This window comes from Capricornis sumatraensis, chromosome 18 (genome assembly GCF_032405125.1).
Source record: "Capricornis sumatraensis isolate serow.1 chromosome 18, serow.2, whole genome shotgun sequence".
Taxonomy (NCBI): domain Eukaryota; kingdom Metazoa; phylum Chordata; class Mammalia; order Artiodactyla; family Bovidae; genus Capricornis; species Capricornis sumatraensis.
In genome coordinates, this window is record NC_091086.1 from 67,491,854 (window position 1) to 67,515,122 (window position 23,269).

General features: G+C 40.4%; 1 pseudogene; it reads left to right on the forward strand.

Annotated features, from left to right (window-relative positions):
* The first annotated feature begins 8,555 nt into the window (after positions 1–8,555).
* On the forward strand, positions 8,556–9,782 carry LOC138094397 (glyceraldehyde-3-phosphate dehydrogenase pseudogene; annotated as a pseudogene).
* The last annotated feature ends 13,487 nt before the right edge of the window (positions 9,783–23,269 follow it).

A 23,269-nucleotide genomic window follows, 5' to 3' on the forward strand; every position in this document is an offset into this window, starting at 1 on the left:
TGTGTGTGTGGTTCCCACCATGAACAGTTACTTCTGAAAATGCCTGAAGTTGTGTTTTCCCTCCAAATGTTGGGGATAGAGAAGAGCGTGGGGGAAAAGAGGGGCACGTTGTTATTCTATGGTGGGTCCCCCCTCCTCCCGAACTGATCTGGTTCGCTTTGGCTCTGAAAGGTGTTTTTAACATTCATGCCTGATGTTACCAAGAGGATATGTTGGTTTAGAGAAGCGTTGCCTCCTAACCATGGTATCAGGCCTGACCTGTATCTGTTTTCACTTTTGGGAACTAGGTGTCGAATATTTGAGATGCTTGCAATTTTCTGCAACGACTTATATAGGGAGGTGCTGAAACTACCTAAGAGTTATCTCATTGTGCACCCTTCCATCAGCAGCTTTAAACTACCATCAGCTACTTAGGGTAGTTTAGTTGATCTCTTCGCTGTTAGTACTTCACCTGCAGGACTAAGAGGCTTTAGAGCTGCGCCACTTTTAAAATCCCATGGAAAAAGTGGTGGATATGACTCATATCGAATTACAGGAGTGCACCTGTGTCTGGTTTGGGGAGCTGGCTCTATGAGAAGTATGACAGATAGGGGCAGGCATCCTGTAATATGGACTCGATGCTCTAAAGCACGGTGAAATCTCTTTGCCACATGCAGGATCCATTTTTTTAATGTTTTGGGGAGAGCATTCAGTGGCATTCCCACTGGTCTGGAGATTTCATGATCTCAGGGTATGAATGAAAATGATTGTATTTGGGGTTAGATGCTGATATTTAGGAGACCTGTGATTATACAGATAACATATCTCAGCATCACAGAAAGACTAGCAAGATCTTTGTGGCTCTAGTTAATGGACGATTGTGAATTTTTTTTTTTTTTTTTACCAATATTGCTTTAGTTTCACCTTATTCACATTCAGAAAACTTTCCAAGAGCACTTCAAGCACACTCTTGAGCTTGTTGCATTGTTTTCATATCAAATTTCTTGCAAAAAGAAGCAGTCGGTGAAGTATACATTCATGTCTCTCCTTTCACTTTCCATTTGAATCTCGTGTTTCAGCTTTAAACATGCTTCCTAAAGGACTAGTAGAGATTACTCTGTGCCTCCATGTGTTCACAGAGAGCAGCTTATGGGTGTGGGTAAAACTGCAAGTATTGGATTCATGTCTTATGTTATATTGTGGGTTGCAAATGATAGTACTTGATTGAATGGAAATTGTAGGGAGTACAGGAGGTCACTGCTCTAATAAAATTGTCATAGCCTCGTGGAAAGGAGTTATTTAATTTGGTGTATGTTTGTGTCATTGTAGAGCCTAATCATTAGAGATGTCACTAATATTTTCATTGTTTGAAATAATAGTCACGCACTGTCAAATTACAGTATCTCCAGCAACTTCATGTCTTTCACAATTAGAATACAAGCCAAGTTCTTTTTCTGTCACTGAAATAATGCATCAGAGAGAAAAATGGAATTCTGATGATATTAGTTGAATTAGTTGATTATAATTTTGTTAAATCACTTCTCAGGATAGTATCACATGATGGCCTTTACGGTTAAAAATGAAGTTATAGTATTCCCAATAACATTACTTTTGGCATACAAGTGAATACTAAGTATTTTTCCTGACAATGTTGTAGAACTTGACAGTGTCTGTTGTGCTTTTTCAAAGTTCTCTTTTATATGGTATGCATTTATGTGAAATTGTTGAAGAATTTTCCAGAGTATTTTCATCAGGTTGTCTTCATGTAAGAAAATACTAAAGTTACATTTAAAGTAATTTATTATAATTTGTTGCTCCATAAAGTGAGGTATGGTTTCTCTGGTTCACTATATCTGGTTGTAACAACTTAGTTGAACTAAAACAGGAACTGTTGCCATTTTGAGCTGCCAAAAGTGTGTGTTTTTTTTCTTTTTTCTTTTTCTGTTGATTTACCCTAGAAGATATGCGTACCTACTTATAGTTGTTTCTCTGCGTTACCTTTATTTTATTTAGTGGGGGATTGGGGCTAGGATTTTAAATAGACACAAAAGTATTTATTTTTATGAAGATTTTAATTTTTATTAATAAAAGATGACATATAGTTGAGAGTACCTAACTTAAATACCTATAGTTCAGAAGACCAGCAGGTCTTTTTAAATCTAGTACTTCCATCCAGGGTGTAGTACAATGGGTCTTTGCTGGCTGAAACACACCTTCAAGACAAATTCTTCAGCTGATATCCATGATGGTTTTTGTGACAAACTCTTCAGTTGGTGTCCGTGATGGTTTTCATGGCCCATGTTGCAAATGTATTCTTAGGACTATGGTACTTTGATAGCTTTATGATAAGGAACACTTGGATATGAATGAAAAGTTAATTTGAGTGAGATAGTTCCTTATACTTGTTGCTGGCTTCAAGTTTATTATATGTTAAATCAATAGCTTTTATATTAATATAAAATCTTAAACATATCATACATAAAAGAATTTCTATCACATCCTGTGCCAGTCTAGCATACTGATTAATAAACTGCTTAGTTGACTTTAATGAACTCAATTATATTTATAAACAGTATCTCCAGCCCAGGAAATTCACAGAAATGTTTTATCATACTATGCTTTTAGACCATGAAAAATGTTAAGACTCATAACAAAAACATATAGTTTTGACACCTCCAGTTGTTTATCTTTTGATCACATAGCAGCTGAGTGTAATTTCAAGCTCTGTATCATAGTTAATTGATTTGTAGGAAGTCTTAGCTCTATTAGGATATTGAAGTTATACTTTGTGTCAATTAATTTTTGGTAAATTGCAAATAATGACTAAATAAGTGAAAAAATGCTCCCTAGAAGCTTTCCATCTTAGGTAAGTATTCACATGTATCCCTTGGTGAATTCCTGAATAGTTATCTGTGAAATGTATTACATATATTGGAACTTATTCTTCCATTACTTAGATCAGAAATATATTCCTAGAAAAGAGGTTGCATTTTGCCCTATAACAGATATACATAGTTCATATTTTAATATATTTATGATGATATTAGAATTATTTATCATAGTATAATGCTGTTTTGGATTCTGCTTTGAATAGGTGCAAAGGTGAGAGAGAGCACTGGTTTTGGAGGGATCCCAGCTATGTCTCTTATTAAGCTGTATGTCTTTGGCCATTTATGTGATTCTCAATTTTTAGCTCAGTTTTTCAAATGTAAAATGGGTCCTACATAAGTATCACTTCAGTTCAGTTCAGTCGCTCAGTTGTGTCCAACTCTTTGCGACACCATGAATCGCAGCACGCCAGGCCTCCCTGTCCATCACCAACTCCTGGAGTTCACCCAAACTCATGTGCATCAAGTTGGTGATGCCATCCACCCATCTCATCCTCTGTTGTTCCCTTCTCCTTCTGCCCCCAATCCCTCCCAGCATCAGGGCCTTTTCCAATGAGTCAACTCTTCACATGAGGTGGCCAAAGTACTGGAGTTTCAGCTTCAGCATCAGTCCTTCCAATGAACACCCAGGACTGGTCTCTTTTAGGATGGACCGGTTGGATCTCCTTGCAGTCCAAGGGACTCTCAAGAGTCTTCTCCAATACCACTGGTCAAAAGTATCAATTCTTCGGCACTCAGCTTTCTTTATAGTCCAACTCTCACATCCATACATGACTATTGGAAAAACCATAGCCTTGACTAGATGGACCTTTGTTGGCAAAGTAATATCTCTGCTTTTTAATATGCTATCTAGGTTAGTTATAACTTTCCTTCCAAGGAGTAAATGTCTTTTAATTTCATGGCTTCAATCACCATCTGCAGTAATTTTGGAGCCTAGAAAAATAAAATCTGACACTGTTTCCACTGTTTCCTGATCTATTTGCCATGAAGTGATGGGATCAGGTGCCATGATCTTACTTTTCTGAATGGTGAGATTTAAACCAACTTTTTCACTCTCCTCTTTCACTTTGATCCAGAGGCTCTTTAGTTCCTCTTCACTTTCTGCTGTAAGGGTGATGTCATCTGCGTATCTGAGGTTATTGATATTTCTCCCAGCAATCTTGATTGCAGCTTGTGCTTCTTCCAGCCCAGCATTTCTCATGATGTACTCTGCATAGAAGTTAAATAAGCAGGGTGACAATATACAGCCTTGACACACTCTTTTTCCTATTTGGAACCAGTCTGTTGTTCCATGTCCAGTTGTAGCTGTTGCTTCCTGACCTGCATATAGGTTTCTCAAGAGGCAGGTCAGGTGGTCTGGTATTCCCATCTCTTTCAGAATTTTCCACAGTTTATTGTGATCCACACAGTCAAAGGCTTTAGCATAGTCAATAAAGCAGAAATACATACTACATTAAATAACTAAACATGCAAAATAACTGAGTCATAAGAATGAAATGTCCAGCATGGGGAATATAATTAGTAATGATATATAATTAGTAATGATATATAATATCTTTGTATGTTTTAATTTAAAAGGAGTAAAATAAGACAAGAAATCTCAAAGAGCCAGTCTCAGAGTGAAATAAGTGTGTAAGTGGCTTATAATTATAAATATTTGTATAAATATAAAAGATAGGTACCTCCATATTAAGATGAGTACTTAAATATTATGTATTTATAACACATAGCACATTCATGTAATTTTATATAATTATCATATAGTATTATGTACATTTATTATGTAATAATACATTTATATATTGTGTGATATAAAAGCCACTACCCTCTCTAACAAAACCTGTTAGATATGTTCTTTCTCTACTACTTTTGTATTATTGCTTTATTATGTAGATTTGCGTTTAAAATATAATTTTTCTACTCTACAATATGCCAGTCCTTTACATATTAAAATGTATAATAGTTACGCAAATAGAGAAACGAATTATATCCCCTAGCACCATTACTTAAAAAGACTGCAATCTTAATTTAATTTAAAAAGATTCTTAGTCAGAAATTGCAAAATTTTCACACCCTGTTAATATTATTCTAGTCACCTGTTTAAAACCAAATATTCTACAAAGATTAACATTGTAACAGGAATATTATAGACAGTTTAATAAGTGTCATTTTCTGTGAGGTCAAATATTAAGCAGCTGCTCTGTTTAGAACCACAGAGCGTAAATCCCATCATAACATCATTGTGACAAGGAAAAAGGAAACTTAAATGGCTAAATTTGTTACACAAAGAAAAGACCCACCCCACCTCCAATTATAGTCATGTTCTTGGGGGGGAAAGTCTGTGTCCATTGGTACCTTTTTGATGATAAATGGACATTTTGCCTTGTCCTTCCACTCTTGGTTGCTTCAGTGAAGTGTTGAACTCCTGTGGGTTTGATTCGGTCCAGCTCCTGTGAGGTAGAACAGATACCTTCAACATAATCCTTATGATAATAACACTTGGGTGAATCTTAGAATTTGTTACAGAATGTGTCCTGTGTAATAAGAGACTAATTCATCTTCAATCAGAGAAACATTTTGACAAAAAATGTAGGTGTTTATGTTCAAGTTTGTGTATTGTTGTGGGAATTGCCAATTATAAGTTATCAGAGTAAAATTCATGTTATCATAAAAGACCTTTCTGGTTTTTGGATCAAAGTAAGTGGGTAAGCCAATTATGTTTGGTTAAGTTACTCTAAGTATCAAAGCTTCTGTGAGTTTTGAATGATATGGAATGTATTAAAATGGGATATTTAGTTTATAGCATTAGATGGTGGGGAACAGTTAATTCTATCATTGAAATTAATTATTACATTTATCCTTCACAGGTGAGGACTGGAGATTTTTCATTAATAACACTTTTTGCTTAGTAGATGTTGCTTTCACAACTGTCATTACACTTGATTCAATCTATATGTATTAAGAAGAATGCATTTTGTACACGTGTTCTAAATCTTTTGGTTTGGAAGCATCTCAATAATCTTATAATGCTTATTGTAATCTTCTCTCCCTTAAATATGCAACAACATAAATCACAGAAAGGTATGCATTTACATCAGATGATAAAATGTGCAGAAATGTTAATTGGTGGTATCTCTCAGTTCAGTTCAGTTCAGTCGCTCAGTCGTGTCTGACTCTTTGTGACCCCATGAATCGCAGCATGCCAGGCCTCCCTGTCCATCACCATCTCCCGGAGTTCACTCAGACTCACTTCCATCGAGTCCGTGATGCCATCCAGCCATCTCATCCTTGGTCGTCCCCTTTTCCTCCTGCTCCCAATCCCTCCCAGCATCAGAGTCTTTTCCAATGAGTCAACTCTTTGCATGAGGTGGCCAAAGTACTGGAGCTTCAGCTTTAGCATCATTCCTTCCAAAGAAATCCCAGGGTTGATCTCCTTCAGAATGGACTGGTTGGATCTCCTTGCAGTCCAAGGGACTCTCAAGAGTCTTCTCCAACACCACAGTTCAAAAGCATCAATTCTTCGGCGCTCAGCCTTCTTCACATTCCAACTCTCACATCCATACATCTCTAAGGAACCCCAAAACTATCAGCCCTCCTCTGCAACCCTCTCTGATCCTGAAAAAAGTTGGGATGTGGGAAGGAAAAAGGGATAAAGGTGTGGCCACCCTGGAGGGAAATATCCATTTTGATTAGTTATAGCTTGCTGTGATGCTGAATAACAGCCCAGGAATTTGGCTTTCTCTCCTCCCTTCCACAGGGACAGAGGTGGCTTTAAGCTCTAGAGACCACCCCTTGCTCTCTGCAGGTAGGAAGTTCTCCAGAGGAAGAAAAGAAGCAGCTAGCCAGCCATTTCCTTTATTCTTCAGAGACAGAGAAAGACAAGGGCCAGAGAGAAACTGGAGATGTTGCATTAATTAAATTCCCTTCACCTGGAAGGAAATATCACAAATGCGGAAATCGTATTCCCTTTATTGACATGGTTTATAAAGAATTCTAGTTGTAGAATTCTTGGAGTAGTGTCTTTAATGATATTTTGCTTGGTGGTTGAGTTCTTTAAGTATTCGATGGTATTTTGACACTATATGAGGAATTACCAGGGGAATGTCCAATACCCTGGCTTATTTATAGAAAGTATGGTTGGTGAAATTCAGCTGATTTATGTATTGCCGACTTAAAAATAGCTCACTTCTTCCCTACTCCCCATGCTAGACTTGGACTGTCAGTAATTGGATGGTCTTGTAAGTGATGCGAATTGGGCATAGAAAGGACAGTGTCAAAATCTGACTTCCCAAAGGGTGTACAAATGATAACCCATGCTTGCTATTACTCACAGCATTTTCTACCTCAGTGTAGATAATTAGAGCTTGGTTATTGTTTCATGTTTTAACTTTGAATAAGAGCAATAATGGACACTGTCAAGAAAGAAGAAAAAATTAAATTTCCAAATAGACAGGATGTTTGATTTGACTCCAAGCATGACTACTCAAACTAAAAAAAAAGAAAGAAAGAAAAAGAAAGCTCACTTCTTAAAATATATTTTATTCTTCTCTCTCAAATGTTTTATTTGGACTTTCAAACATTAGAGTAACATAGCGGTCATTACCTTCAGTAACACAGAATAATTTAATTTCCAGGAAGAGCAATTTCTTTGGCAGCAAACCAAGTCTTCCAAATATAAAAGAGCTGAAATTCAGCCTCTTGTTTCTAACACATTCCTCGCTGGTGGCTGAAATGGTAATTTTGGAGTCACTGTATGAGGAGGTGGAGGAGTCCTCCTGAAAGGCACACAGGTGAGATCAGTATCATGGAGACAGTCTCAGAGATGGTAGGAATCATGTCGCATTTACCCAGGATATGGAAGGTGGTGCAGGAAGACCGGGAGTTGTAGTGTGTGGATCAGACTGTTCAACTTGAGTTGAGTTGGAAAAGAATATACAGTAAGTCTCTTACATGCAAATGAGTTCCATTCTGAGAGCATGTTCCTAAGTTCAACAGTTAGGCTAGGTACCCAAATAACAGTCAGCTGTATACTGATAGTTGTTACTTAGTCGCTAAGTCATGCATGACTCTCTTGCCACCCCATGGACTGTAGCTCGCCAGGCTCCTCTGTCCATGGGATTTCCCAGGCAAGAATATTGGAGTGCTTTGCCATTTCCTTTTCCAGGGGATCTTCCCAATCCAGGGTTTGAGCCCATGTCTCCTGGGTCAGCAGGCAGATTCTTTAACACTGAGCCATCAGGGAAGGCCCTATTGCTAATCTGTACTGTAACAGGTTTGTAATATTTTTTACAAAAATAGTATGTACATAGAAAAGTAAAGAAAACATTTTAAATCTTACAGTACCTTGAAAAGTATAGTAATACCATGCAATATTACTTTGCTAACAAAGGTCCATATAGTCAAAGTTACGGTTTTTCCAGTAGTCACGTATGGATTGAAGAGTTAGACCATAAAGAAGGCTGAGCACTGGATAACTGATGCTTTTGAGCTGTGGTGTGGGAGAAGACTCTTGAGAGTCCCTTGGACTGCAAGGAGATTAAACCAGTTAATCCTAAAGGAAATTAATCCTGAATATTCATTGGAAGGACTGATGCTGAAGCTGAAGCTCATTACTTTGGCCACCTGATGAGAAGAGCTGACTCATTAGAAAAGACGTTGAGGCTCTCTGCTCCTGCCCGTTCGACAGATAGCCGTAACTTCTGTGCTGTGCCAGCCGCATCCCTGAGACAAGATGGTGAAGGTCGGAGTGAACGGATTTGGCCGCGTCGGGCGCCTGGTCACCAGGGCTGCTTTTAATACTGGCAAAGTGGACATCGTTGCCATCAATGACCCCTTCATTGACCTTCACTACATGGTCTACATGTTCCAGTATGATTCCACCCACGGCAAGTTCCACGGCAGTCAAGGCAGAGAAGGGGAAGCTCGTCATCAATGGAAAGGCCATCACCATCTTCCAGGAGCGAGATCCTGCCGACATCAAGTGGGGTGATGCTGGTGCTGAGTACGTGGTGGAGTCCACTGGGGTCTTCACTACCATGGAGAAGGCTGGGGCTCACTTGAAGGGTGGCGCCAAGAGGGTCATCATCTCTGTACCTTCTGCTGGGGCCCCCGTGTTTGTGATGGGCGTGAACCACAAGAAGTATAACAACACCCTCAAGATTGTCAGCAATGCCTCCTGCACCACCAACTGCTTGGCCCCCTGGCCAAGGTCATCCACGACCATTTTGGCATCGTGGAGGGACATATGACCACTGTCCATGCCATCACTGCCACCCAGAAGACTGTGAATGGCCCTTCCGGGAAGCTGTGGCGTGATGGCCGAGGGGCTGCCCAGAACATCATCCCTGCTTCTACTGGCGCTGCCAAGGCCGTGGGCAAGGTCATCCCTGAGCTCAACGGGAAGCTCACTGGCATGGCCTTCCGCGTCCCCACCCCCAACGTGTCCGTTGTGGATCTGACCTGCTGCCTGGAGAAACCTGCCAAGTATGATGAGATCAAGAAGGTGGTGAAGCAGGCGTCAGAGGGCCTTCTCAAGGGCATTCTAGGCTACACTGAGGACCAGGTTGTCTCCTGCGACTTCAACAGCGACACTCACTCTTCTACCTTCGATGCTGGGGCTGGCATTGCCCTCAACGACCACTTTGTCAAGCTCATTTCCAGGTATGACAATGAATTCGGCTACAGCAACAGGGTGGTGGACCTCATGGTCCACATGGCCTCCAAGGAGTAAGGTCCCTGGACCCCCAGCCCCAGCAGGAGCATGAGAGGAAGAGAGAGTTCCTCAGCTGCTGGGGAGTCCTGCCCCACCTCCACCACACTGAGAATCTCCTGACCTCCACACATTTCCATCCCCAAGGCCCTGAGGAAAGGGAGGGGCTTAGCGAGCCCTGCCTTGTCACGTACCATCAATAAAAGTACCCTATACCCAGAAAAAAAAAAAGAAAAGACGTTGATGCTGGTAAAGACTAAAGGTAGGAGGATATGGGACAACAGAGGATGAGATGTTTAGATGGCATCACTGACTCATTGGTCATGGGTCTGAGCAAGTTCCTAGAGATGGTGAAGGACAGGGGAGCCTGGCTCGCTGCATTCTATGGGGTTGCAAAGAGACGGACATGACTGAGCAACTGAACAACAACAATAGTACGACAGTTGGCATATAGGGGCTAGCATGCACACTTGCATCTTTGAAAGTCTGCAACTTTAAAATTTGTATGTAGGGGACTTATTATAATGTTAAACACATAGTAGATGTATAGGCATGCAATGGCACCTTTATCCAAAAGAATATTAGGTAGCTGTGAGTTGTCTTTTCGAAGAAGAGTTGATTATATGGGCAATATTCATGGTGCTGAAGGTTAAGAAGAAAATCAAGGCAAAAAATTGTATACATACTCACTCACATAGCCATACAAACACAAGAACGTAGTTTTTATGGCAGAGTTTCAAGTGTTTCGTTCTTTATATATTATCTCTCCTCCAAATATAGCTTGGTAATATAATACATCACTACACAGAAAAAAAAATTGCACCCTTAAATTTTTGCAATTAATATTATCTATCGGCTTTGGGATAAGTTTCATTACTTAGCTGAATAGCTTAATAGTTGTATCTCAACAAGACTAATTCTTCACTCTCCTTTTCCATTTTTTAGTGAGTGAATAAGTTACCACTGAGTGTCATAGTCGATGGAGGAGGGAAACAGTGATTTCTGTGTCTTCAGGTTGTTGTATGGGCAAATTAAGAGTTGCTGCTGCTGCTAAGTCGCTTCAGTCATGTCCGACTCTGTGCGACCCCATAGATGGCAGCCCACCAGGCTCCCCTGTCCCTGGGATTCTCCAGGCAAGAACACTGGAGTGGGTTGCCATTTCCTTCTCCAATGCATGAAAGTGAAAAGTGAAAGAGAAGTTGCTCAGTTGTGTCCAATTCTTAGCAACCCCGTGGACTGCAGCCTACAAGGCTCCTCTGTCCATGAGATTTTCCAGGCAAGAGTACTGGAGTGGGGTGCCATCGCCTTCTCCAAGTAAGAGTATGGACTTAAAATTAAGAGTATGGACTTAAGTCCATTAAGAGTATGGATTTAAAATGCATAGCAGAGAACCTAATATATTAGTGAACCTCATTTAAAGTTGACAGGGTTCATCATTCATGGAGTATATATTGTGTGTATTCTAATCAGTGCCATGCCTAGATTTTATTGCTTTTAACTTTTGAGAGATGTATTGAGCGTTAATAATTTTAGCAAGTTGTCTTCTTGAGAACTCTGCAGCACATTAATGAAACATTTTTCTCTTTTCAAATAATGCTTTGTTATTATTTTCTGTTTTTTTTTTAAAGGCATGCTCATTAAAATTTGGAAAATAAAGGACTGATTTAAAGAAGCTAAAGTTCATTCATGATATCAAGCCACCAAAATGAGTGTATTTTTAGCAGAAATGCTAACCCATATACATTTTGAAATTGAGAAGATTTCTCATATTTTTTTGTTACCTTTTAACATATGAGACAGTGTTTCTCATATTTTTAGTGTCTGTTTTCCATACCTTTATATAACATCAGTGTGTTAAATAACTTGCCGGTTTTGGAGGTTGATGGCGCTTTCATTTTAGAGTGGTATATATGGTGCTATAATTAAAGCAACATAGTTCTCATCAGGTCATTTTCTCTAGATTACTTTCCTAGAACTGGATGTTTTCAGGGTTGTTGATACATTTTATCACATTGTCTTCCAGAAACATTCTGTAATTTATTTTTCTTCAGGCAAGGCAGCAATAACACTGGATATTATAATTTAAAAAAAACCTTTAACTAACAATTTCCAGTTAAACAAAGGAAATATGTTTTCCTGTGGTTTAGCTTGCTTCTTGTTGAATTTCAGGCTAAAGTTAAGTATCATATACATTTATGACACACCCCTAATTCTTTGACGAATTATCTTTTTGTATCTTCTGCACATTTCGCAGTTGTTCTGTCTTGTTCCTGATTTGTATTAACCTGTCATAGTAATAATATTATGCTTTGCTATGTTTTTTCAGTTTTTCCCTCACTTTTTGAACTGTGGAGGGAATAGCGTAATAGTTGTATCTCAACAAGATGGAGTTCTTAGCTCAACTTTTCCATTTTTTAGTGGAAGGGTAAGTTACCACTGAGTGTCATGGTTGATGGAGGGGAAATAGTAATTCCTGTGTCTTCAGGTTGTTGTGTGGGCAAATTAAGAGTAGGGATTTAAAATACATAGCAGAGAACCTCATATATTACTGGACTTCAATTACTTTAGTAATTTAGTAATCTTATGCTTACGTATACATATATCTACGTGTATCATATATACAGTGCACGCAATCATATAGCAGGGGCCCCCAACCCCCAGGCCACCAAGCAGTACTGATCCATGGCCTGTTAGGAACCAGGCCGCACAGCTGGGGGTGGGCGGTGCGCAAGCGAGTGACGCTTCATCTGTACAGACAGCTGCTCCCATCACTTGCATTACCGCTTGAGCTCCAGATCCTATCCAATCAGTGGAGGCCTTAGATTCTCATAGGAGTGCAAACCCTGTTGTGAATTCCACACGCAAGGGATATTGGTTATGAGATCTTTATGAGGAACATCCTGAAACCAAACCCCCTTGCTGCTGCTGCTGCTAAGTTGCTTCAGTCGTGTCCGACTCTGTGCGACCCCATAGACGGCAGCCCACCGGGCTCCCCTGTCCCTGGGATTCTCTAGGTAAGAACACTGGAGTGGGTTGTCATTTCCTTCTCCAATGCGTGAAAGTGAAGAGTGAAAGGGAAGTCGCTCAGTCGTCTCCGACTCTTAGCGACCTCATGGACTGCAGCTCACCAGGCTCCTCCATCCATGGGATTTTCCAGGCAAGAATACTGGAGTGGGGTGCCATTGCCTTCTCCTTACCTCTAAGAAAAGTTGTCTTCCACAAAACCAGTCCCTGCTGCCTACAAGTTTGGGGACCGCTGTCATATAGGATCATGCTTCTCCCCACGCCTACTCCATGTTGGTAATCAGTCCCTTTTTATCACTGATTCTAAAATCCTAGGACAACAGTTGGCACGTGGTAAACGCTCTGCTAATCATAGTGAGCTATATGCACACTTTTGTTCCCATCATCTAAAATGATCTGTACACTAAGATTTCTTTGTGTTTAGTTTGTTTGGGGTACTCAGAGCTGTGGCGCCCTAGAGGGGACACTGGATTAGAGTTCTGAGTTTTGGCATCCAAGTCATGCTTGGTACTAGCTTTCTATTGTGACCTTGCACATCTGTGCCTATTTTGTCTTTTGCTCATTGGGATCAAAATCCACAGGGCTTTTGTGAATGTGGGATGATAATTCATAAGAAAATGCTTTGAGAGGCTGAATCATAACAAGCATTTAAGTGTCAAATATATTCCCTGGAACTTTCGACGCGCTTCAAAAATAGGATGATCTTTTTTTTTTTTAATTTTCATGAATTGAAATCAGAAGATTTTCTTGTGTTTTCAGACTAAGTCTCTGACCTCCATCACTAATAGTGTTATAAAATGCCCAATTCTCTGATGGTTGTAAAGACATATTTCGTGCCACTGGGTCTCACCTAGAGGAAGAGTTCTCCTTTATTTGTCAGTGGAAGTAATTCCTGTTCTTTCTTTATAGCACTTCAGAAATTATAGGTTATACCAAATTGGCTCAAAAAAATTTTCCCTCTATTTTTTTTTCTCTTTTTTTGCACAGATACTTGCTGCTTAAAAGGGAAACAGAATGAAGCCCTATTGTTCCTCAGCGATTGAAGTCTGTAGAAATGTCCCCAGAATATTATTTTCTCTCCTGGTGGGCTGCCGAGTCTGGCGCCTGGAAGGCTTTATCAGAACAGTTTTAGAAGTGTGAACCATAGCTGGCTTCCATTTTTTTGAGCACATTTCCTTAAATACTTGGAACAAAATTTCACAGAATTCTTATCACTGTAAATGTAGCCTGCCAATAGGAAGAAATCATGTGTAAGTTAGAGCAAAAAAAAAAAAAAAAATCTTTAGTTTGTTCCCTATTCTTATATGACTTTTGAAGGAAGGGGACTTAATATGTGTCACTGAGAATGTTTCTTAGTGAGTAGCAAAGTTTTAGGTACACAAGAGGAGATGCTAATTATGGTTTGGCTTGCTGCTTTTAGCAGTTTCAGGTATGATCCTTTTTTTCCCCCCCCTCATAAATCTAAAGTCTTTCTGCAGCTGAGAGAAGACTGTGTGATTAATTGTATGTGTGTGCTAAGTCACTTCAGTCACGTCCGACTCTTTATGATCCGATGGACTGTAACCTGCCAGGCTTCTCTTGTCCATGGGATTCTCCAGGCAAGAATACTGGACTGGGTTGCCATTTCTTTCTCTAGAGGATCTTCCTGATCCAGGAATTGAACCTGTGTCTCTTAAGTCTCTTGCATTGGCAGGCAGGTTCTTTACCACTAGCACCATCTGGGATACCCTGATAAATTGTATAGTGATTATGTATTTCTTGTTCCAACAGTTGAGACAAATTATGAGGTGCTTTTTACTTATACACGTGAACCCTAGAAAGAAGCAGAATGTGAGAGGATGGACCAAGAGAGTGACTGGGGGAAACTGACACTTGGTGACATCTCATCTTCTACTACACATGCAGACTGTGGACACACAAAACAGTATGTCCTGGGGAGCTCTGATACATGGGGTGGGAATTTGCTAATATCTGTGAAGTAGTATGGGCATTTTAAGTGAGAAGGAGCAGGCAGCTTAAGCTGCCTTTGGCAACATAGCTTTTTTTTTTTAACGGGCTGGTCAGTTGTTCGCTGATTAAACCATTCAGTCAACAAACTGGACTGAATATGAGTTTTGAAGGAGTAATAAGTTATAAATGAATGAGTGAAGTCGCTCAGTTGTGTTTGACTCTTTGCGACCCCATGGACTGTAGCCCACCAGGCTCCTCCATCCATGGAATTTTCTAGGCAAGAGTACTGGAGTGGGTTGCCAGGGGATCTTCCCGACCCAGGGATCGAACCCGGGTCTCTCACATTGCAGGGAGACGCTTTACCGTCTGAGCTACCAGGGAATCCCAAGTTATAAATAGTGGCAGACAACATGCTACTTCAAGAGTCAAGTGATGGGCCCCCTCCAGTAGCTTGGTCTTTCCTGGTGGCTCAGTGGTAAAGAATCCACCTGCAGTGCAGAAGATGCAGGAGACACGGGTTCGATCCCTGGGTTGGAAAGGTCCTCTGGAGGAGGGCATGGCAACCCACTGCAGTGTTCTTGCCTGGAGAATCCCATGGGCAGAGGAGCCTGGAGGGCTAACAGTCCATAGCGTTGCAAGGAATCAGACACGACTGAAGCAGCTGAGCACGCATGCATTCCAGCGGTTCAGGCGTTTTCTCTAGTTGCAGAGCAGCTACTTCTGTCCTTTTCAAACCTGGATTTCAAACTCAGATGGCAGTGCTGCTGGGCTCCCATCACACGTCTGAAATCTTCCCCTTCCTTCCTCCCACATGCCAGTTCTCCTTGTTGTTCAGTCACTGTCGTGTCTGATGCTTTGCTGCAGTCCTCATGGCTCCTCTGTCCATGGGATTTCCCAGGCAAGAATACAAGAGTGGGTTGCCATTTCCTCCTCCAGGGGATCTTCCCAACCCAAGGGTTGAACCCACATCTCCTGCTTGGCAGGTGGGTTTTTCGTTTGTTTGTTTGTTTAACCAGTGAGCCACCTGGATGCACTAATTTCTACTAGGACTCAAGATCTTTCAGTGCTAACCATAAATACTTTATATTTACACGGTGTCATAATCAGAGTTTATGTGTCTCCCTGGTAGCCTGACAAATAATGTGTTTTATAATAGTAGTCATGCCTACAGAATGGGAGGTGACACAGACCTACAAGGGGGAGAACTGGAGGACAGCCTGATAAAGTGCCATCTTGAGTGGAACAGGATGTGGGAGGAAATAGAAGCAGAGTGATTCCTTTAAGTTTTATGGCATGTTAGTCATTACAGTTGCTTTTCTGTATTTCATCTTTTGAAAGGGAGGATAAAAATTTCGGGAGCGACATAACAGATTTTTGAATTAATAGTTGATTTTGTCATTTTCACTTAGGCTTGGAAGCTCTTCAGGTGATTTTTTTTTTTTTTTAATCTGCATGTAAATTTACATGCTGTTACCTGCAGTTAGTTATCATTTTAGTTATTTGAGGTGTGGCAGGTTGAGGGTTTGGTGGCTGGATGAGTTTTTTTTTTTAACTCTGATACAAAGAAGATGCTCTTAAACTCAGAGCTGGTTTCACAGTTTCTGTCCCTGTCTTAATGTGATGTTTACCTAGCTGTGTTTGGTGCCTCTTGTCTTGTCTTCTTACTTTTTAGAATAAGTTGCTTTGCGGACTGTCAGGGAGAATTCTGTTTCTTATTTGTTGGACCTAATATGCAGATGACTGTTACCTGCAAGTTTACTGCTAATGTATCTTTTTAAAATTTTTATTTTATTATTGGAGTATAATTGCTTTAAGGTGTTGTGTTGGTTTCTGCTGTACAACAAAGTGACTCTGCTGTAAGCATGCATATATTCCATTTCCCTTGAGCCTCCCTCCCACCTCTGCCCATCCCACCCTCTAGGCCATCGCAGGGTACAGAGCTGAGTTCCGTGTTCTATGCAGCAGCCTCCCACTAACTGTCTGAGTTACACATGGTGGTATAAATATGTCAGTGCCACACTCCCAACTCATCCCACCCCCCTTCTCACCCTGTGCCTTATGTCCATTCTCTGTCCATTCTCTGCATCTGCACCCTATTCCTGCCCCACATATATATTCATCTGTGCCGTTTTTCTAGATGCCATATATGTGTTAGTATATAATATTTGATTTTTCCCTTTCTGACTTACTTAACTCTGTATGACATCCTCTAGGTCCATCCACATCACTGCCAATGACCCAATTTCATTCCTTTTCATGGCTGAGTAATATTCCACTATATATATATATATATATATATATATATATATATATATATATATATGCACCCCACATCCTCTGCTCATTCATCTGTTGATGTACATTTAGGCTACTTTTCAATGTCGTGGCTTTTGTAAAAAGTGCTGCAATAAACACTGAGGTACATAGGCCCTTTTTAAGATAGTTATCTTTGGGTATTACTGAACTTTGGGTATTACTACTGGTGGCTCAGATGGTAAACCGTCTGCCTACAAAGCGGGAGACCTGGGTTCCATCCTTGGGTTGGGAAGAGCCCCTGGAGAAGGAAATGGCAACCCACTCCAATGTTCTTGCCTGGAAAATCCCACGGACACAGGAGCCTGGTGGGCTTCAGCCACGGAGAGTCAGACACGACTGAGTTACTTCATGTTGGGTATTTGGCAAAGGGTCAGGCTGTTTCTACATTAATTTCAATGAATGAGAAGGACAGACCAGGCAGGTGGGTCATGCCAGTATGTCCATGTGGTACTGAATACTGTGCAATGATAAGTGCACGTGGAAAAGTTCACCATCATATGAAGAAGCTAAGCTATGCATACATATAAAGCTTAAAATGCAGGTGTAGAGTGAGATTTCAGGTGTTGGAATGTGCAGATGTGTGATGTCATAGAGAATGTCATGATGTCAGAGGAATTTGTGAAGCTGTTTGCAGATCAGCAGGAGAAGATGGTAGAACATTGATCTGTAGACTCCTTTGTAGCACTGAGTAGATAATTGAGTACCTTGCTAAGTGGCATAACTTTTACCCCATTCAAAAGCGAGACCACACATATCCCCTCAGTCACAGAAGGCAGGGAACACATGTGCAATGGCATGTCTGTTTTGAGAGTGTAGTCTGACCCTGAAAGGACTTCACTAAATGAAAGCGTTGTATGAGACTATCTTAGTCTGCTCAGGCTGCTGCTACAAAATACCACAGATGAGGTGTCTGATTTCTAAAACAACAGACATGTATTTATCATAATCTGGAGCCTGAGAAGTTCACAGTCCAGGTGCAGCTGACTCAGTTCCTGGTGAGGACTCTGTTCCTGACTTGCAGACAGCTGCCTTCCTTCTGTGTCTTCATATGGTCCTCCCTTGGTGCAAGCATGTCTCTTTCTTCACTTCTTATAAGGCCACTAATTCCCTCACAAGGACCACATCCTCCTGACCTCATCTGACCCTAGTTAATTTTCAAAGGCCCCGTCTCTAAATAACATCACATTAGGGGTTAGGGTGTCAACATATGCATTTTGGGAGGGCACAAACATCCCATCCATAATAGAAGCCACAGGGCAAAAGCAGCAAGGCTTCAGTGTTGAGGACAGATTTGGGGTGTTTGGTATTGAGTTAGTCCCTCAATAAATGAGAATTACTGGCTGATAATGTGAGTCATTCTTTAAGGTATTTTTAATTATTCTGTAACCTTTAAATGTTTTACTTTGATTTAGAAAAGATATAGAATGTCACATGTTGAATAATATGCTGGATAGACTACTTAGAGACACATTTCTGTATACCAAAGTTCTTCTTATATGTATTTTTCAAAACTGCATGGGGGCTTCTTATCTTGATTGAACCTCTCACTTCTTATCATGATAATCCAAGACCACTAGAATTTTGGTAGCAAGCCTTTAGATAGCCACCCTGCCTTTCCTCTGCTTCTGAGCAGCTCGTAATCCCCACCACAGCCTGACGATTCCCTTAAATTCACTCATATCTTGCATTTGCTTATAACCCAGGAAGTGACAAACAGAAAACCATCCAGTGTCTTCCTGTCTTATCTCACCTCCCTCCCTCTCCCCTTTGTTTGTGAGGCTGTAGTGACTTTGGCCATCTTTCTGCCTCTCCTGATCATTTTGCTCAAGCAAATCCCCCCCCCCTCAATTTCTCTCCTAACAATTACCCTGTTTGATCTTCTTCACAACATGTATGAGAACCAGAAATCATCTGATCTATTTATCGGTATGCAAGTTTACTTTTATGTCTAATCCCATTAGAATGGAAGCTCCGTGAAGGTTGGTCTGATGTGGTACAAATAGGAACTTACAAGCATTAATGCATGCCTGACTTCTAAGTTGATGTCTTATGTAGGAAAAACATTTTAATATATAATAATTATTACATCACAGATATATGTTGAAAGAGGATGATAAGACAAAAGACAGCTAATCTATTTCTGAATGGAGATCAGAGGTCAATATGATGATTAGTTAGTAAGAGTGTCTGTATTTCCACATGCAGATCTAATGTAATGCATTTGCCTGACAAGTCTGCTGTTATGTGAGTTCCTGGCATCCTCAAGATTGTTTTTTAAAGGGAGGTGGTCTCCCCTGGTAGCTCAGATGGTAAAGAATCCACCTGAAATACAGGAAACCTGGGTTCGAGTCTGTGGGTCAGGAAGATCCCCTGGAGAAGGTAATGGCAATCCACTCCAGTATTCTTGCCTGGAGAATACCTGGTCAGAAGATACTGGTGGGCTACAGTCCATGGAGTCACAAAAGAGCTGGGCATGACTGACCAACTAACACTAACTAACTTATCTCATAGTAAATGGAATACAAAGATGTCAGGAATTTTGCTGCAGGAGGATATGAAACTTACTTTTAGAACAAAAAAATAGAGTTTATGTTTTCATGGAGCAAAAGCCATCATCTCAAAATAGGGAAATGTTGATTTAAAGGAGAGCTTCCAGGATATTCTTTGATCCAGACATAATCAAGTATAGCACGTAATGGCAAGGTTGGGAATAAATACTATATAAAATTATCAGATGTAGATTTGTTTTAGAGCAAACTCTGAGAGATAGTGTGGAACAGAGGGGCCTGGTGGGCTATAGTCCATGAGATCATAGTCAGACAGGAGTTCAGTCCATGAGATCACAGTCAGATAGGAGTTAGCCAACTGAACAACAGCAACAAGATTTATTTTCTTAAGGTAAACTTATATTACATTTTACATTGTAATTAAATTGAGGATACCATCTATGATTTGGAATATTGTCATCCAAAAGAAAAATAAAGCATTTTTGTTGTTGTTGTTATTCTTTAGTGGTTAAGTTGTGTCTTCCTCTTTTGCAGCCTCATGGACTGTAGCCTATCAGACTCTTCTGTTCATGGGATTTCCCAGGCAAGAGTACTGGAGTGGGTTTAAAGTACTGTAAAATTGTTTGCATGTCAGTCTTGGCAAAAGACCTTGAATATATATGTTGGAAATTTTGATTTATTTTATAAAAAAATACTAATGTGTTGCTGCTGCTGCTAAGTCGCTTCAGTCATGTCTGACTCTGTGTGAGCCCACAGAAGGCAGCCCAACAGGCTCCTCTGGCCCTGGGATTCTCCAGACAAGAATACTGGAGTGGGTTGCCATTTCCGTCTCCAATCATGAAAGTGAAAAGTGAAAGTGAAGTCGATCAGTCGTGTCCGACTCTTAGCTACCCCATGGACTGCAGCCTACCGGGCTCCTCTGTCCATGGGATTTTCCAGGCGAGAGTATTGGAGTGGGTTGCCATTGCCTTCTCCAATTAATGTGTTAGGTATATGCATTTTAAAAACAATGCTGCATAAAATATCACAAACCATTTTATGTGTCTCGAGGAGTGGTATTTTAGTAATTTCATATTTACTTTTATTTCATTTCATTCAGGAGGTTATCTCAGAGTTATTATTAATGAAGAAGCATTTGCTTCTATAAACTTTCCTAGAGTTTAGACTCTGCTATCTCAAAATCTCTTCTTTATTTAAATTAGCTGTTGTTATTGCTGTTTAGTCACTAAGTCTTGTCCGATTCTTTTGAGACCGCCATGGACTGTAACCTGCCAGGCTCCTCTGTCCATGGGATTGTCCAGTATTATTTTCCAATAATACTGGAGTGGTTGCCATTTCCTTCTCCAGGGGTCTGTTGAACCCAGGGATCAAACTCAAGTCTCCTGCCTTGCATGCATATTCTTTACCACTGAGCCACCTGGGAAACCCTTAAATTAACTATGCCATTAGTCAAATTATGACTCTGAAATGTAACACCTGCACAGAGAAAATGCTTGACGCTATAGAACAAGTGTACTCAGGTGGGGGAAGTTCCTCGTACATAACAGGAGTGTTTTAAGGCAGTTCCTTTTGATGTTTAAATTGTTGCTACCCACTCAAGCAATAATTTGGGTTATATTGTTTCTCTCTTGGAGCCTTGTATTGGCTACACATTTCTGAATCTTTAGCTTCTGAATCTGTCTGTAAATCATGTCTTAAAATCACTGACACAGTTTAGTCTTGGAGAACATTTCGGGGTTTTATAATTGAAAATGTGTCATCTGTGTGCATGCTCAGATGCCAGTCACCTCAAGAGCTTGGTGTAAGGCTGTCTGGCCCCTTCTCACACTGCTAACAGTCCTGTTGACACCGAACATGCTGTCTAAGAATTTCCACGTTTGGCATTGAGTCTTACACAAAGAGGAAAATGGGTTTTTCAGCAGATTGTTTACTGGGGGTGCTACATAACTTGAAAAGGTATTTATTTAAGAGTCCTTTGGGGAATTTAGAAAATACAGATCTAGGCCTCCATAGCTAGATTGTTGAGAGCATAAGATGGGACCACATGAATTTGTTGATGTGCAGCTGTATTTGGCTGGCTCTAATGGTAAAGACTATGGTTTTTCCAGGGGTCATGTATGGATGTGAGAGTTGGACTGTGAAGAAAGCTGAGTGCCAAAGAATTGATGCTTTTGGACTGTGGTGTTGGAGAAGACTCTTGAGAGTCCCTTGGACTGCAAGGAGATTCAACCAGTCCATTCTAAAGGAGACCAGTCCTGGCTGTTCTTTGGAAGGACTTATGCTAAAGCTGAAACTCCAGTACTTTGGCCACCTCATGCGAAGAGTGGACTCATTGGAGAAGACTTTGATGCTGGGAGGGATTGGGGGCAGGAGGAGAAGGGGACAACAGAGGATGAGATGGCTGGATGGCATCACTGACTCGATGGACAAAAGTTTGGGTGAACTCTGGGAGTTGGTGATGGACAGGGAGGCCTGGCGTGCTGCAATTCATGGCGTCACAAAGAGTCAGACACGACTGAGTGACTGAACTGAACTGAACAGTAAAGAACCCGCCTGAGAGCAGGAGACATGGGTTCAATCCTTGAGTCAGGAAGATGCCATGGAGAAGGAAATGGCAACCCACTCCACTATTTTTATCTGGGAAATCCTATGGACAGAGGAGCCTCATGAGCTACAGTCCATGGGGTCACAAATGAGTCTGACACAACTTAGCAACTAAAAAAACTGTATCTGACCTATGAAAATGGCCTTTTAAACCTTATCATTAATCTTATTCATTGAAGAGCTAATTAGTAATTGCAAAATAATATACTGTTTTCCCCTTCAAATTCACAGTTGGGTGAATTAATGACAAGAGGTTCAAATTATCTTGTGTTTTAAAGTACTAAGGGAGATATGCCAGCTCTTAGGTCATGGAGGGGGGTGGAACCATTGATTGGCTTAAGGTGGGCCAGGCTAGAAGGAATTAGCCTAAGTCCCTGAGAATCTTAAAGAACTGTCAGCTGGCATGTTTGGCCCTGGAGGCTGAGCTGTATGCTGCCACTGTTTGCATAAAGACAGCTACTCTGCTTATCCTCATCAGTGATTCTGTCTCTCCTGGTTTTTCAGCCTTGCTATTCTGTAAGGTTATGCCTTTGGTCTTTAAGCCACATAGGATGTGTTTAATGGGCACATAAAAGTCCCCTTCTAATATTTACATGAGACTTTTCTGAGTTTCAATGCCTTCTTGTTTTTGCACTTTCAGATGTCATATAATCATTCTGTATCATGTTCAAATCCTTATTAGAATACCATTCATTTATATAATTAAAGATCCTGAGTTGAAGCTCTTGTCCCAGTGTTCAGGCTACATGTATTGGTAATGCTCAGTCATTAACATATAATTTAACTCCCAAGAATCTGAGTGAGCAGATCATAAAAGTCATCAATTTAAAAAGTCTAGTTTGTACCCTTGATATATGTTAAAAACAGCAGTTGATTTTTGTGGCTTCCTCCCAGAAACCTCTAGCTCCAGTCTAACTATGGCAAAAATATCTGCCAAATCTCAAATGAGGGTCATTCTACAAAATATCTGATTCAGACCATTCAAGGTCATCTGAGAAACTCAGAACTAAGAGGAACTCAGAGATTTGGACTAAATGTAGCTTATTATCCTGTATGCTGAAATAGTAAAAGGATTTTAGGGGAAAATTAAATTTGAGAAAGTTTAGACTTTAGTTAATAAATATGTATCAGTACTAGTTCTTCAGTTAATTGTAACAAGTGTATCAAACTAATGTATAAGATGTTTGGAATGAGGGAAATTTGGTTTGGCGTACATGGGAATTCTCTGCACTATCTTTGTAATTTTTCTGGAAACCTAAGACTACCTTAAAAGTTTAAAAGTTATTTATCCT